Genomic DNA, 15,073 nt, shown 5'->3' on the forward strand with positions numbered 1-15,073 from the left:
CTTTTAAATTACTGCAGGGCATTCTGGAATCCCTGTATGGTTGGTTCTCACAGAGCTACCCAGAATATTTGGGGTAAGTACTGAGCAGAGACGAAGTCCAGAGAGAGATAGAAGCTAAGGTCAAGTCAATTGGGGTCACACTAGGCTCTGCCTATTGAATGGGTACAGATAGCATTGGCAGGTCTGGTATTTGCATATTGGATAAGGAATTATGTGTGGATTTTGCTGGGACCTGGAAGTTGGGAGAAGATAAGAAAAATATACTGTCATAAGACACCATCATAACAATCAATAGAATTCAATCGTTCAAGAGTAAACCAATACCAGAAAAAAATAAGTTTACCGAATGACAGTAATTTTAAAATCAAGCAAGTACTAGTCACATTTGTTCAATTTAAACACATGGAGGTGCAAGTCCATTTCTCCCTTTTGCTTTTGTACTAAAATTGTGTCAATTATGGTTAAGTAAACAGAAACCTATATAAATGACAAATTAATATTTATCTGGCAGTGGATAATACCGTGTTACACCAATGAATGGAATACTCACCAGATCACTATTAGTGTCATTGTTAATACTGATGGTAATAGCAGTAATAGAATTCCATCCAAAATTGCTAATTGTCATGCATCCTATGCAGGAATCTGGCACATAAAATTAGCCTGACAGCTTATAAATGTTACCATTCAGGATAATGATAATCATTATTACTGCTTCCAACTGGAAATCAATCTTTTCCAATCATTTATTTTTCTGTTTAAAAAAGCAAGCGACATGTTTTACATACATATATACGCTCACTAAATTTGAACAAATACTACAAGTTGTCATCTATGAGAATCAATGTTAAAAACTATAATCTAGTCCTTGCCCTGGTTGCTGTGAAGAATGCTGGGACATCACCAAAGGTCAACAAGCTGTGAAATTCTCCATTATTCATCTGTTGTCAGAGTAGGCCTTGGCTTTTAGTTAGTCATGTGAATGTACTAATTAGTGCCTGAATATTGCTGAATTCACTAAAAACTTGGATCAAGATAACAATAAACAATCTTGGAAATAGAAATCGAGTTTTTAAACAAGCTGGAAAATTGTATTCCAAATTTATGGCTGATTACATCACTATGATCTTATATTTCCAGACATAAGAGGTTATATTGGGCTGAGTAGCAGTGTTTTCTTAGGCACTACTTGGCCTCCTCAGGCCCCAGAACGGTGGGCAGGAAGCGTGCACACACTTCCAACCAGGTGTGCACCGCCTGCCCTCTTGGGTAAGGACAAACAAGAGGGGCTCGATTTTAGGATCGTGTTTCCGGCAGGTTCCCAGCGGGGTGGCCCCGAAAATCCCGATCTCCGGTCACGTGACCGGATCGCGACGAAATCCCGGCCACTTCCGGGTACCGCGCTGACGTGCGGGGCTGCGCGCGCAAGCCCCGCTGGTGGGAATCCCGCAGGCAATTAAAGCCAGCGGGGTTCCACTTGAGAGTACTTACCTTGCTCATTGTGGTCAGTTAATGAGCTGAAGCAGCTGTCAAAAGAGGAAGTGTGGGATTTTAGGTTCAAGGCAGTGAGTTTCCCACACTGGGGGAAACAGTCTCCCTCCAACCAGGCGTGTTGCAGCCAGCAGCCTGTGGCAGGTGCCAAGGTGCGCTCCATGGGGGAGAGCCCTCACCCACGCAGGAGGCCACCGCGTCACATAGGGCAACCCCTGCCCTCCACCACCCCCCTCCAAGCCTGAGGACAGACCGACACGAAACCGCAGCCCCAGTCCGAGGAACCACACACCTACCCTGCACAACCCCTCAGACCAACACCTGCCAGTTGGGTGGTGTGTGGAGACCCTCGGAGGACGAAGAGCATGACCAGCACCAGCAGCCTCGCAGTCCACGCTGTCCGCCGCAGAGACGTGGATCCCCCCAACACGGTGTTGTTGCACGCCCACCTGCACAGCAGGAGGGAGGGCTACCGCAGAGAGAGACGCGTCGCAGAGGGCACTACCCTCGCCACAGGGTCCACAGACCGAGGCGCAGCTCCCTGGACCTCTCCGAGCAGCAGTGCACAGGGAGGCGCAGATTCGCTCGACATGTAGTCGTGGAGATCTGCAGCCTCTTTCATGCCGAGCTGCTCCTGGCTGGCCCCAGCACCAACTGCTTACCTGTCGCTGGCAAAGTCACCACTGCCCTCCACACCTTCTCCTCCGCATCCTTCCAGGGTGCAGCCGGCTACACCGCCGATGTCTCTCAGTCGTCTGCGCGGATGAGCCCTGCAAATACACCTGCACCTACTCTGCAGTAACACGATGGGTGGCATCAGTGGTGGGACCTCATAGTGATACCCAGGAGCGGGCATTATTGGACACAACGGACAGGATTCGCGGAGACATGGCAGTGGTGGTGTCAATATAATGTGTGCTGTTTGTTGCTCTGAAATTCAATATTGGTAACACCCATGACAAACCCTCAGACACCCTTGTGCACCCCCTTCATGCTGACGAGACGTTTGCCTTACGCTGCCTACTGCACATATGTGATGCATGCCCTGTGGCTGCAGCACAGGTGGTGGCAGGTTGAGTGAGGCTGGCCGTGAGGGAGATGCACGAGAGGGTGAGTATGGGATGGAGCAATGAGATTGTATGAGGAGTGGGTCGCGTGTTAGTGGCAGGGTGAGTACTGGCGAGGTGAGTAGGTGGAGGTAAGATGAGGATGGGGTGTGAGTGGGTATGAAGGGTGATGTGACAGAATAGTGTTGGCGGTGCCGAAGGAGATGTGGGGTGGGGGCAGTGTTGTGGCAGACGGAGTGTAGGGGAAAGACTTCTTGTTCTCACTGCGGCTGACCTACTGCGGTCATTGCAGCGCCTCCTGCACTGTATGCAGATGGGCGATATGTTGGTGGCGCAGGTGACCCCCTCTGCCACTTTGAGCCAGGCCTTCTTGATGGCAGAGGCAGACCGCTTCCTCCCGCCCGCCGGGGGGAAGATCTGTGTCCTCCCCCTCCTCCTCACCCCATCTGATGATACCTGGGGTGAGGCATCATTAAACTGGGAGCAGCCTTCCCCCTGGGCTGCTCCATGCTGCAATTTGTCCCATTGGTTGCAGCATCTGTCAGTGGAGGACTGCCCCTTTAACTAGAGAGCCTCCAGCTGACAGATCGTACTGCGCATGCGCAGCCCGACCGACGCGCAGGCCAGCGCCGTGGACCCCGGAGGAGCAGGTAATTGATTCCTATTAGTGGGTTGCCTGCTACGATCGCGTGGGCAACCCACTAATTTCGCCGAGCATGTTGACCACGCTCCCGGAGGACCACCCGCTGGGAACCCGCAGACCTGCTAAATTCGGGCCCGAGGTGTCTTTTACCCACGCCTGATGCAGGCGTTAGGACCTTTGCATATGCAAATAACGGGCCTAACACCTGCTACAGGTCTCTGCTGCAACATTGGTTTGCCCCGAGTTGGAGAAAACCAACCCTAATTATTGTATAAATAAAACAAAAAGGTAAAGGTAAAAAAGGTAATTAAAAAATGGGACAATCTTTTGTTTCAATTTGAGTCAGGCCTCAATTCTAATTAACACATTTATTAAATAAATAGTCATGATGTTTCAATGAAATATAACCCAGTGTCCCTGTGTAGCTTCTACTTCTGTAATCCACGAAGTCCTGATATGTATCATATATATGTCATTCTGTTACCATCAAAGCAGTCACCACTTGTTCAATGTATAAAATGAGCAGCATTCTTGTAAACTAGTTGAGTTCAATTAATAAATTATAATCGAATACTCTCTATATAACATAGGCTAGAATAATAACACCAAAAAGAGTTTTGTTTTCACATAATTTTTTTTAGAATATGTTTTAAGTTTTAAGCCCAGTTTTGTACAATGCATATTTTGTACCCGAGCTGTGGGATGGGGTGTCATTAGCATTATATCAAACTTATACCACACCTGCAGTGCTTTTCCTATTGAAAATAATGGGATTTGAAATTGGATAATGAATTCACCAATTGCTCTGTCTTACTGACCAGCTATGCCACATGCTGGGTGGCTCCTTTGATCTTGTTCCTTTAGATCTGTTGTCATTGGGAGCAGTGGCCAGCAAGCTGTTTAAAATAAAAACACTTTCTATCAAAGTGCTAATAGCACTGAGTGTCGCCAAAGCACAAATGGTAGAATGTTGATAGCGTAAATATTTAGTGATATGAAAAGATTACATCTTGAATGTAAAACTACGAGCTGTTATGTCAATAGACAAGACACCAATAACTAGGTTCAATCGATGGAAAAGCTCCCCCTTCTCTGACTTCTGCACAAATCTGCCTTTTAGAAATGCAGTAGAATTGAATCTGAGATTTAAATTTGGATTAAAGTTACAATGTCTCATTGGAAAATTATAGAGATGCAATTTCTGATGGGCACTGAAGGTCCTCTGCTCACATGCCATTTTCTGCTGATCTCTACAGAACTTAACTCTCTTCTGGATATTAAAGTAAACTCAAAGTAACTCAACTAATCAATAAAACTGGAACGGGCTGATTTTTTGTCCCCGATGAGGCAGGACTCCAGCCATCCATTTGCCTTGCAACCAGGGACAAAATTTTTTTAAACAATCATCTGATCTAAATTTTCCTCTCTGGGCTGGATGACCCCACTTATTTTCACTGCCAGTTGGAACCATAATTTCAGGTGTAAAACATTCGACTTTCAGCAGGACATATTTAAATGGTTCAACAAATAGAGCATGTTATGCAGTGGGAAGTAACTTTGGTGGAGACCCAGACTTATTTTTACAGCCATTGAGTGATTGTGTCTGAGAATTGGAATGTAAGGTCCATTCATTTTTGGAATATTATGGAGGGCTTGTACCAATGTGACTGGATGGGAATCTGTTTAGAACACCAACTATTACCTTTGGGTCCAATCCAGCCCAGACTGATGGAACAAGTGTCTCCTCTCTGTTCCAACTATAGGATTTTTTAGGGGAAGTCGGTTTGGCCATCCTCAATCCAGTTCTTAGTTGGCACCAAATTGGCACTCTCATTCATGAATGTTTTTCTACTATTGGCTTTAGGGAACATCATTCAAGTGTAGAGGGAGTTTTATGTTGTATCTAACCCGTGCTATAACTGACCTAGGAGAGCTTGATGCTAACAAGAGGTGGAAAAAGTGGTAATGCTCATTTTCCAGAGGTCACTTCAGTAAACCAAGAAATCCCACTTTCCCCTGGCAAACACACCTTCCAAAACCAAAACACAAAACAAATAGAGCATGCCTATAGTCCAAGCGGATAGCATGTTGGGAGGCTAATATATTGCTCACAATGAATTTTTAGCCTTAGCTGGAGAATGAGCAGTGGGGCCAAGTGAAGGTTAGACTTTTTATTTAAGGGAGAGAAAAGTAGGACAGGAGAGTTGACTCACATTGTTTATGCACATCTTTTATAGGCCCTGGTTTCACAATAACACCGTAGGTCCTGGGAGCAGGTCATCAGCTGCCCTCTCAATCGAGGTTCATACTTGAAACAAAGAAGAATACTCAAAATAAGTTTGTTTTTAGAAACAAAAAATCCCGGCTCTATGATCAACAGGAAGTAGCAGAGCCTAGCGCTGTTTATAAATATAACACAATAATTGTGTCCTCAGTCCATCCTACAAATAATAAAAATATGCTGCCTCTGAAAAAAATGTAGAGTCTGCAATCTTGGAACCAGGAGAATGTATCAAGTAAAATCAAGTTCTGCTGAATATCAATCATTTTCCACATAGTTAAAGTATTCCCATTCACTGCAGTTAAAGAGATCCTTGCAGTTTCTCAGTCCAGTGCTGGCTTTGGATGGAGAGCTGGGTGTAGTTAGATAAAACAAAATCAATTTACTGAGACACAGAAAAGCAGATTATCATCCAAGCCACATGCAACACTGGAAACAAATGAACAATACCAATTTGGTCTAATTCACTCTGCATATAGCGCAGCATGAGTCAAATAAATACCATTTATTGAGGACAGAGCCCCAGAGGACCCCTGAGTAAATGAATAAAGAGTCAGAGGATGAACCATCGACTGAAGAGAGATCGAGCCATTTGAGAGGAAGCTTGATCATCATGTACACAGCTTTGGTGGGAGACCATATAATGGTAACTTGTGTCATTCATTATTAACAGTTTTGGAGATGACCAAGGCATGACATAGAATCATAGAAAGGTTACAGCATGGAAGGAGGCCATTCAGCCCATCGAGTCTGTGCTGGCTCAATGCAAGAGCAATCCAGCTAGTCCCACTCACCCGCCCTTTCCCTGTAGCCCTGAAAATTTTTTCCTTTCAAGTACTTATCAAGTTCCCTTTTGAAAGCCATGATTGAATCTGCCTCAACCACCCCTTCGGGCAGTGCATTCCAGATCCTAACCACTCACTGTGTAAAAAAGTTTTTCCTCATGTCGCCTTTGGTTCTTTTGCCAAACACCTTAAATCTATGTCCTCTGGTTCTTGACCCTTCCGCCAATGGGCACGGTTTCTCTCTATCTATTCGGTCTGGACCCTTTATGATTTTAAATACCTCTATCAAATCTCCTCTCAATCTTCTCTGTTCCAAGGAGAACATCCCCAGCTTCTCCAGTCTATCCACATAACTAAAGCCCCTTATCCCTTGAACCATTCTAGTAAATTTTTTCTGCACCCTCTCTAAGGCCTTCACATCTTTCCTAAAGTGCGGTGCCCAGAACTGGACATAAAATTCCAGTTGTGGTCGAACCAATGTTTTATAAAGGTTCATCATGACTTCCTTGCTTTTGTACTCTATGCTTCTATTTATAAAGCCCAGGATCCTATATGCTTTCTTAACCGCTTTCTCAACCTTCCCTGCCACCTTCAACGATTTGTGCACATATACACCCAGATCTCTTTGTTCCTGTACCTCTTTTAGAATTGTGCCCTCTAATTTATATTGCCTCTCCTCGTTCTTTCTACCAAAATGTATCACTTCGCATTTTTCTGCGTTAAATTTCATCTGCCACATGTCCGCACATTTCACCAGCCTGACTATATCCTCTTGGAATCTATCACCATCCTCCTCACTGTTCACTACACTTCCAAGTTTTGTGTCATCTGCAAATTTGGAAATTGTGCCCTGTACACCCAAGTCCAAGTCATTAATATATATCAAGAAAAGCAGTGGTCCTAATAACGAGTGGAAATCCTGGTTCATTGTGAATCATCGACATTTGTTGTAAGTTTTACAATCCATTGTGAAGTTAATTTCCAATAAAAAGAAGGCTCAAGCACCAAATTAGAAGATTAGAAATGAACTTTTCCCTTCACAGTGTAATTATGTGGAATAGACTCCCATCAAAAGCACTTAAGCCCTTTTGCAAATAAAACCAGATGATTCATATTGTACTACATCCATTAGTAAAGTTTTTGGTTCAAGCCCTGGATTGCACCAAGTTAGCTGATTTCAGCAGGGATAGCAATGCTGACAGTACAACTGATTAAAAATGAACCAGGATTTCCACTCCTAAGTTCTATTCCAGTAAGCCTTGCTAGAAAATGTGTGAGTAGGTGTTGGACAAGGACACAACTGTTCTCAACTGTAACCCATCCACTATCAAATAGCCCATTAATACCCAATGACAGAGTGCATAAATAGGGTGGTGCATTTGCCTGACCATTAGTCTATTTCCAGGGTCAGCCTGATTTACATTGTATGGGCAAGCTCTTGGGGTTAATAACGTCTCATAGTGGAAGCTCGTCGATTACAATCGCTGTTCCTCATGACAAATCCTTCCCTCCACTACTACATGATGCATGTTCATTTAATCATACCCACTATGCATGTTGCCATGTGGATATCTTTGTATATCCTCCTGGCAATTTCAGGTTCTTTCCTTGTCACTTTGTTTGCAGGAGAAGACAGTACCTAGCGAGAGAGAGAGGGAGAAGAGTTAGCCAAAACAGAGAGACCATTAAGTCGCAGGGGACGGGGAAATAAGAGAAAGAGCAGGAGGAGTTTAGTGAAAACCCTAAACTCCTGATCTTTTTTTCTCATCCAATTGACTTACTGACACCAAAGTGATACTGAGACACAATCCCATTTTACAGATTCTGCCAAAAGCTCCATTTTAAAAAAATCACTCTCAGGATGTGGGCAATGCTGACAAGGCCGGCATTTATTGCTAGTTATCACTAGTTGCCCTGTACAGCTGAGTGGCTTGCTAGGCCACTTCAAACGGCAATTAAGAGTCAACCAATCAATATATGGGACTGGAGTCACATATAGGCCAGACCAGATAAAGACACCATCTTTCCTTCTGTAAAGGACATTAATGATCCAGTTGGGATTTTACAACAATATGACAGCTTCATGGTCACTTTTACTGACACCAGCCTCTTATTTCCAGATTTAAAAAAAAACTGAATTCAAATTCTCAACCTGGGATTTGAACTCTTATTTGTTAAATTATTAGTGCAGACCTCTGACTTACTAGTCCAGTATCATAACCACTACACCATCTGGAGTGCTCAGAAAGACACTATGTAACATTTGTTCCTCTCCCCTTTCTCTAGGTGTACCACATGAAATGTAAGCTGTCAGGGACTAGTGACTTTGAGCAAGCCAGCATCTCACAGCATGCAGAGTCACTCACTCCAACCTTCCCAAGCACTAAGTTAGGTAATCCACCCTGGGGACTTTGAAACTGAGGTAGAGAAAGGTGCACTGGGTGATACACAGAGAAAGACTGAGCAGGAGTAGACAGTGGAGGTAAAGGGGAAGCAGGAACCTGCATTTGGAGGGCCAGTTTGCATCCTGGCTTGCTGATGAGGACAGATCTGGACCTCAGAGGGCTTGCTTTTAAAAGAGGAATGATTTCCGAGCATCAAAGATTGCTGCAATTACTGGAGACTGTACGAAGCAACCTGTAACCAATAATGGCCAGTGTGGAGGAGTGCACTACCCACATCTGCCTGTGGAATCAAAACACTGCAGTCCACCATGGAGTGTATGGCAACTTCAAGGATTTGTGGAGCCATCATTCCAGAAGCCGTAAGGCCAGTGCTAACATTTCTCATGAATGCTCAGATTGTTGTCATAGAGGCGTTGGGCTCCAATGTGCAACAGGCTTTTTCCTCCACCTTAGACAGGCTTGAAGATCACAAGTAGAGAGCCGGGGTGGGGGCTTCAACAAACTCATTGTGTCTGCTGTCATACAGATCAGTGGACATTGTAAGACAATACCCAGTAGCATAAGCAGTCAGTGAATGGGTATGGCCCATTATATTGTCTCTCAGACAATACATATGGGCCTCCCACCAGCCCCTTCTGATGACTACAAATGTGCGAGAAAGCGGGCCAGGCTGCCCACAGCTACGGAAGTGACAGTGCCTACAGCTGAGTCATCTCGGGCTCTTGCTCATTGAGGTGGAGGGGCGATTCAATCCCAAGACTCTCTCATGAACACACAGCAGCCAGCCACTTTACATATTCCTGCCACTTGAGTAACACTTCAAAGAAGCATGTTGGTACCTCATTGTATTGCAAGTTGTATAGTATGAAGGTGACTATGATGATGTGAGGGAATTGGGCCTCAACATCTGAATCCTCATTTTAATAAGCCTTTGGTGATAACTCGTGGATACATGCACCTCATTATACCTGTGTTGATAGGTGTACTTGACTGTCATAGAGGTGTCATGAGTCAGAGTTACAGAGGGTAGCCCTGGTCTCCTATAAGCCAACCCTGCACTTTTTTTTTCTTGGTCAAATAATGGGAGCATGGTGGATTGCCTTAAAATCAAGGCATTATGACAATTACCTGGGAAACATTCACCTCCATGATCCTGTGTAGATCATAGAATCATAGAATAATAGAAAGTTACGACACAGAGGGAGGCCATTCGGCCCATCCTGTCCGTGCCAGCCAAAAAAGAGCTATCCAGCTTAATCCCACTTTCCAGCACTTGGTCCATAGCACTATAGGTAATGGCACTTCAAGTGCACGTCCAAGTGCTTTTTAAATGAGTTGAGGGTTTCTGCTTCTACCACCCTTTCAGGCAGTGAGTTCCAGACCCCCACCACCCTCTGGGTGAACAAATTTCTCCTCAGCTCCCCTCTAATCCTTCTACCAAATACTTTAATTCTATGCCCCCTGGTCACTGACCCCTTTCCTTAGGGAATTAGGTCCTCCCTATCCACTCTATCTAGTCCCATCATACTTTTATATACCTCAATTAAATCTCTCCTCAGCCTCCTTTGTTCCAAAGAAAACAACCCCAGCCTATCCAATCTTTTCTCATAGCTAAAATTCTCCGGCCCTGGCAACATCCTCATAAATCTCTTCTGTTTCCTCTCTGGTGCAATCACATCTTTCCTGTAATGTGGTGACCAGAACTGTACGCAGTACTCAAGCTGTGGCCTAACCAATGTTTTATACAATTCTAGCATAACCTCCCCGTTCTTATATACTAAGCCTCAGCTAATAAAGGAAAGTATCCCTTTTTAACCACCTTATCTACATGTCCTGCTACCTTCAGGGATCTGTGGACAAGGTCCTTTTGTTCCTCTATACCTCTCAGTATCCTCCCATTTATTGTGTACTCCCTTGCCTTGTTTGCCCTCCCCAAATGCATTACCTCACACTTCTCCGGATTGAATTCCATTTGTCAGTTTTCTGCCCACCTGACCAGTCCATTGATATCTTCCTGCAGTCTACAGCTTTCCTCCTCACTATCAACCACACAGCCAATTTTTGTATCATCTGCAAACTTCTTGATCAAGCCCCCCACATTCAAGTCCAAATCATTGATATATACCACAAAAAGCGAGGGACCTAGTACTGAGCCTTCAGGGATCCCACTGGAAACAGCCTTCTAGTCGCAAAAATTCCCGTCAACCATTACCCTTTGCTTCCTGCCACTGAGCCAAGTTTGGATCCAACTAGCCAGTTTCCCTTGGATCCCATGGGCTTTTACTTTTTTGACCAGTCTGCCATGTGGGGCCTTATTAAAAGCTTTGCTAAGAATAAAGTACATTACATCAAACGCGTTACCCTCATCGAACCTCTTTGTTACCTGCTCAAAAAATTCAATCAAGTTAGTCAAACATGACCTTCCCTTAACAAATCCATGCTGACTGTCCATGATTAACCCGTCCCTTTCTAAATGACGATTTATGCTGTCCCTCAGAATTGATTTCAATAATTTGCCCACCACCGAGGTAAGACTGACTGGCCTATAATTACTCGGTCTATCTCTTTCTCCCTTTTTAAACAATGGCACAACATTAGCAGTCCTCCCATCCTCCAGCACCATGCCTGTAGCCAGGGAGGATTGGAAAATGATGGTCACAGCCTCTGTTATTTCCTCCCTCGATTCTCTTTGCAGCCTGGGATACATTTCATCCGGGCCTGGCGATTTATCTACTTTCAAAGATGCTAAACCCCTTAATACTTCCTCTCTCACTATGATTATCCCATCTAATATTTCACACTCCTCCTCCTTAATTACAATCTCTGCATCGTCCCCCTCTTTTGTGAAGACCGAAGCAAAGTATTCACATCATCTGCCTCCACACATAGGTTACCTTTTTGGTCTCTAATAGGCACTACTCTTTCCTTCGTTATCCTCTTGCTCTTTATGTATTTATAAAACATTTTTGGGTTTTCCTTAGTTTTACTTACCAATATTTTTTCATGCCATAGCTGGTCACAGACAAGTTGCATGTTGAGGAAGTGATAGTTTTTGCAATTCATGAATGCAGTTATTATGTACAGGAGCACATAGGGCTACACTGGTGCAATTAACGATATCTTGAACTTTGGGCTATCCTGTAATTTGCAAAAAAAATGCAGCATTCATTCATGCTGTTACTGGTTGTCCATGGGGAAAGTGATAAAGTTGCTCGCTCTGGCAAACAAAACATCAGTCATCTGCCTGATACATCTGTTCATTGTAGATTGACTGATGTTCCCTGTGGCAGCCTAGGATGAGCCTGAGGTACAATTCCACCTTTGCTTATATATGCGTTTGGTCAGGTAACAATGGGTGGGCGCAATCATTCTTTGGTGCAATATGCCATATCTGGCATGGAATCAATAGCAACATTGTAGAATAAAGTGGACAAGTGGACATTGGTGTTGAAATCTGCAACAATAGTAGTGCCACAGGAAAAGGTGTTCTTACATTGGTAATAATGTGCACAGTCTGCAGTATAAATGCAGCTTTTATAAAACAAATTCCATATTGTATGGTGATAGTTGTCATCTTAACTTGTCTCAATAAAATGCTAAATTATTTAGATTATTTTGAATGTCCGAGCACCGTGACACTTGGAGGTATGGCTTGATTCTTCACTCAAACAATTGGACATGCTTTGTAACTATGCTGAAGTGTGTACATGTGGGGACTGCAGCACCCACCGATGTCCAACCCTCATCTCTCCCGCAATGACATTCAATGTTGTGAATGGGCCTTATAAATACCTCAACTGATTGTGATTCTATAGCCTTCTGGAGTAGTGCATTTCCCATTCTCACAACCCTATGCGTGAAGATATTTTTTCTGCATTCGCTTTTAACCGGCTTAGGTCGACTTCTAGGATTATGTCTCCTTGTTTTAGATTCCTTTGCTAAAGGAGAGGATCATTCTTTCTACAATATACTGCATGAGGCTGACCAATGCTTTGGACAACTGCAGCTTTTATTTTCTACAAATCTTGTGAAGAAGCCCAGTTTCCCATTAGTCTTTTTGACTGATTTTTGAACCTGTGAGCTAGATTTTAATGGCTTGTGTCCCAGAACCTCTAAACACATTTACTTATCTAACAACCTCCCCTGCCAGTGCTTCCCCATTTAGATTGTACTCCCATTTGAAATTCTCACTTTCAAAATGTCATATCTCACACTTTATTACATTAAACTGCATAAATAAGATTTTTAAAAATATTCATATACACAATAGTATTGAGTTAATACAAATCAGCCTTCTCAGGTGAGAACCTTTGTGTATAGGATGTTGTACCAATGATGGTGTATAAGGGAAGTTCTTTCATTGTGAGAAATAATTGCTGTGATGCATTATCTCCAGTGAGGTAGATTGTGTAAAGACTTACAGTGAAAGAACTGTAGAAATTCATCATTAAATGCCTCATATTTCTGTAGCATAAAATGTATTTCCCTATTTTGCCTATGTATGTTGCTGTGAATTGGTGCTACGATTATAACTCTCCAAATATGCCATTAAAACTTGATCATGATTTTATATCATTTGCACTTTAGTAATTAAAACCTGTAAAATGAATCAGGTCCAACATGTAAGGCCCAGCAACTGCTTTAGAGCAATGGACCCTTGGGCTGTGCCAGCTTGATTCCTTGAAGGAGTTAGTAGTGTGAATGCATAAATGAGTTAACATCTTAGGTGTTTGATGTAAGATCACAGCAGGGAACAAAGTAGAAGTGAAAAGTATTTTATGTTACTTGACTACATTTTGGCTGATAGTATTTAAGATTTAATTCAGAAATGTAGTAAAGCATTGTACAGGTCGTTTCCATCTTTTCCTTCCGAGATGGTTTGATAGCACTATGATCCTACGAGTACGACGCATGTGATTTTACACCCTTGTATGTGAATTATTAAAAAGGCCTTATGTCTTAGAATTCAGTGAATCATTTGAGTTGTTAGGCTGCACTGCAGCCAGCAAAATTCAATGTGACAAATTTATAGATCTACAAAGATGTTAGTAATTCAACCCTAGGACATGAGTTCAGTAGCAGTTACAACTACCACAAAGACTTAGATCAACGTAAAATTAAAACTAATAGTTTATTAAAACAAAAAAGCAAATTAAATCCTAACAATTCCATTCAATTAGCAAGGGGTGAAGAATGGGGATATTGAGAAGAGGGTGGATAAGTTGGTACAAGGAGCAAGAGGTGAGCTGATGGTGGTCGTAATTGTGGGAATTAACAACATAAGAAGTACTCCAAGGTAGATGTGGGCACCTTGCTAGGAATAGTGGTGGAAAATTGTGTTTTCTGGGTACTAATTCCTTGGTAAAAATAGAGGATAAATGATTACATAACAGAAAGGGTTGGACTTACAGATAACTCTGACTTTTTAGTATAAACCACAGTGCTAGGCTGCATCACAATCAGGGAGGAGCAGACAAAGTAGTGGGGGAGGTGGAGTAATGCTAAAGAGGATGCATGCATCTGCTTTAGAAATGCATGGACCACAAGAGACAATGCTTACAAGTAAATAATGTGAGAACAAGGAGTAGAATCAGGGGAGAAATAATAAAACAACAAGGGAAAAACTTTTTTTTTAGCTAATCCCAACAGGTTTTGAAATAAGTTTGCCAAATTGGAAACATATATGGAAAAGTGGAATAGAATAGGAATAGGAATAATAATTACATAGAATACAATGGGCTGGAATTTGTGGAGAAATTATTAATGCTGCATGTTGGCCAGCAACTTGTGGCGAGGAAGAGAAACCCCGTGAATTGCGAATCGCCACAAGTTGCTGGATGATTTGCACCGCTCTGCCATTAGCTTCACGAAAACAGCATCTCGCGCTTAACCTCCTCGTGAGTTTCATGAAGTTGCTGCATTTGCACATTAATTGCCCATTAAACTCACCACAGAAAGTTAAGTCCAGTAATTAATAGCGGAAGTATCTTTTAACAACGTGATAATTGTTAATGATTTCCAATCAATCTCTCTGGCCCAGAAAGTGAACAATTAAAATTGTGGAATCTCATTCCTTCATGTAGTGAATTGTTGTTGGAGATTTTAAAAATGTCAAATTTTAAATTTTTATAATTTTTTTCTTACTTTTCCTTTCTGTGCCTTTTTTCTCTCTCTCTTAATCCAATCTTTCTTTCCCTCTCTATTTCTCTTTCTGTATCTGATTTGACATTGAATTCACTGACTCTAATCCATCCTCTTTCTCTGTTTATTTTTCAATCCTTTAATCTAATTGGTCCTGTTTTTCACCAAGGTCTCAGATGCCCCATTATCCTTGCTGTGCCATTATCAGCTCACACTTCCAGCAACTTACGGGGCAAAAACATTTTTGAGTTGAAGGGTGC

The sequence above is a fragment of the Heptranchias perlo genome, chromosome 21 (assembly GCF_035084215.1).
Source record: "Heptranchias perlo isolate sHepPer1 chromosome 21, sHepPer1.hap1, whole genome shotgun sequence".
Taxonomy (NCBI): domain Eukaryota; kingdom Metazoa; phylum Chordata; class Chondrichthyes; order Hexanchiformes; family Hexanchidae; genus Heptranchias; species Heptranchias perlo.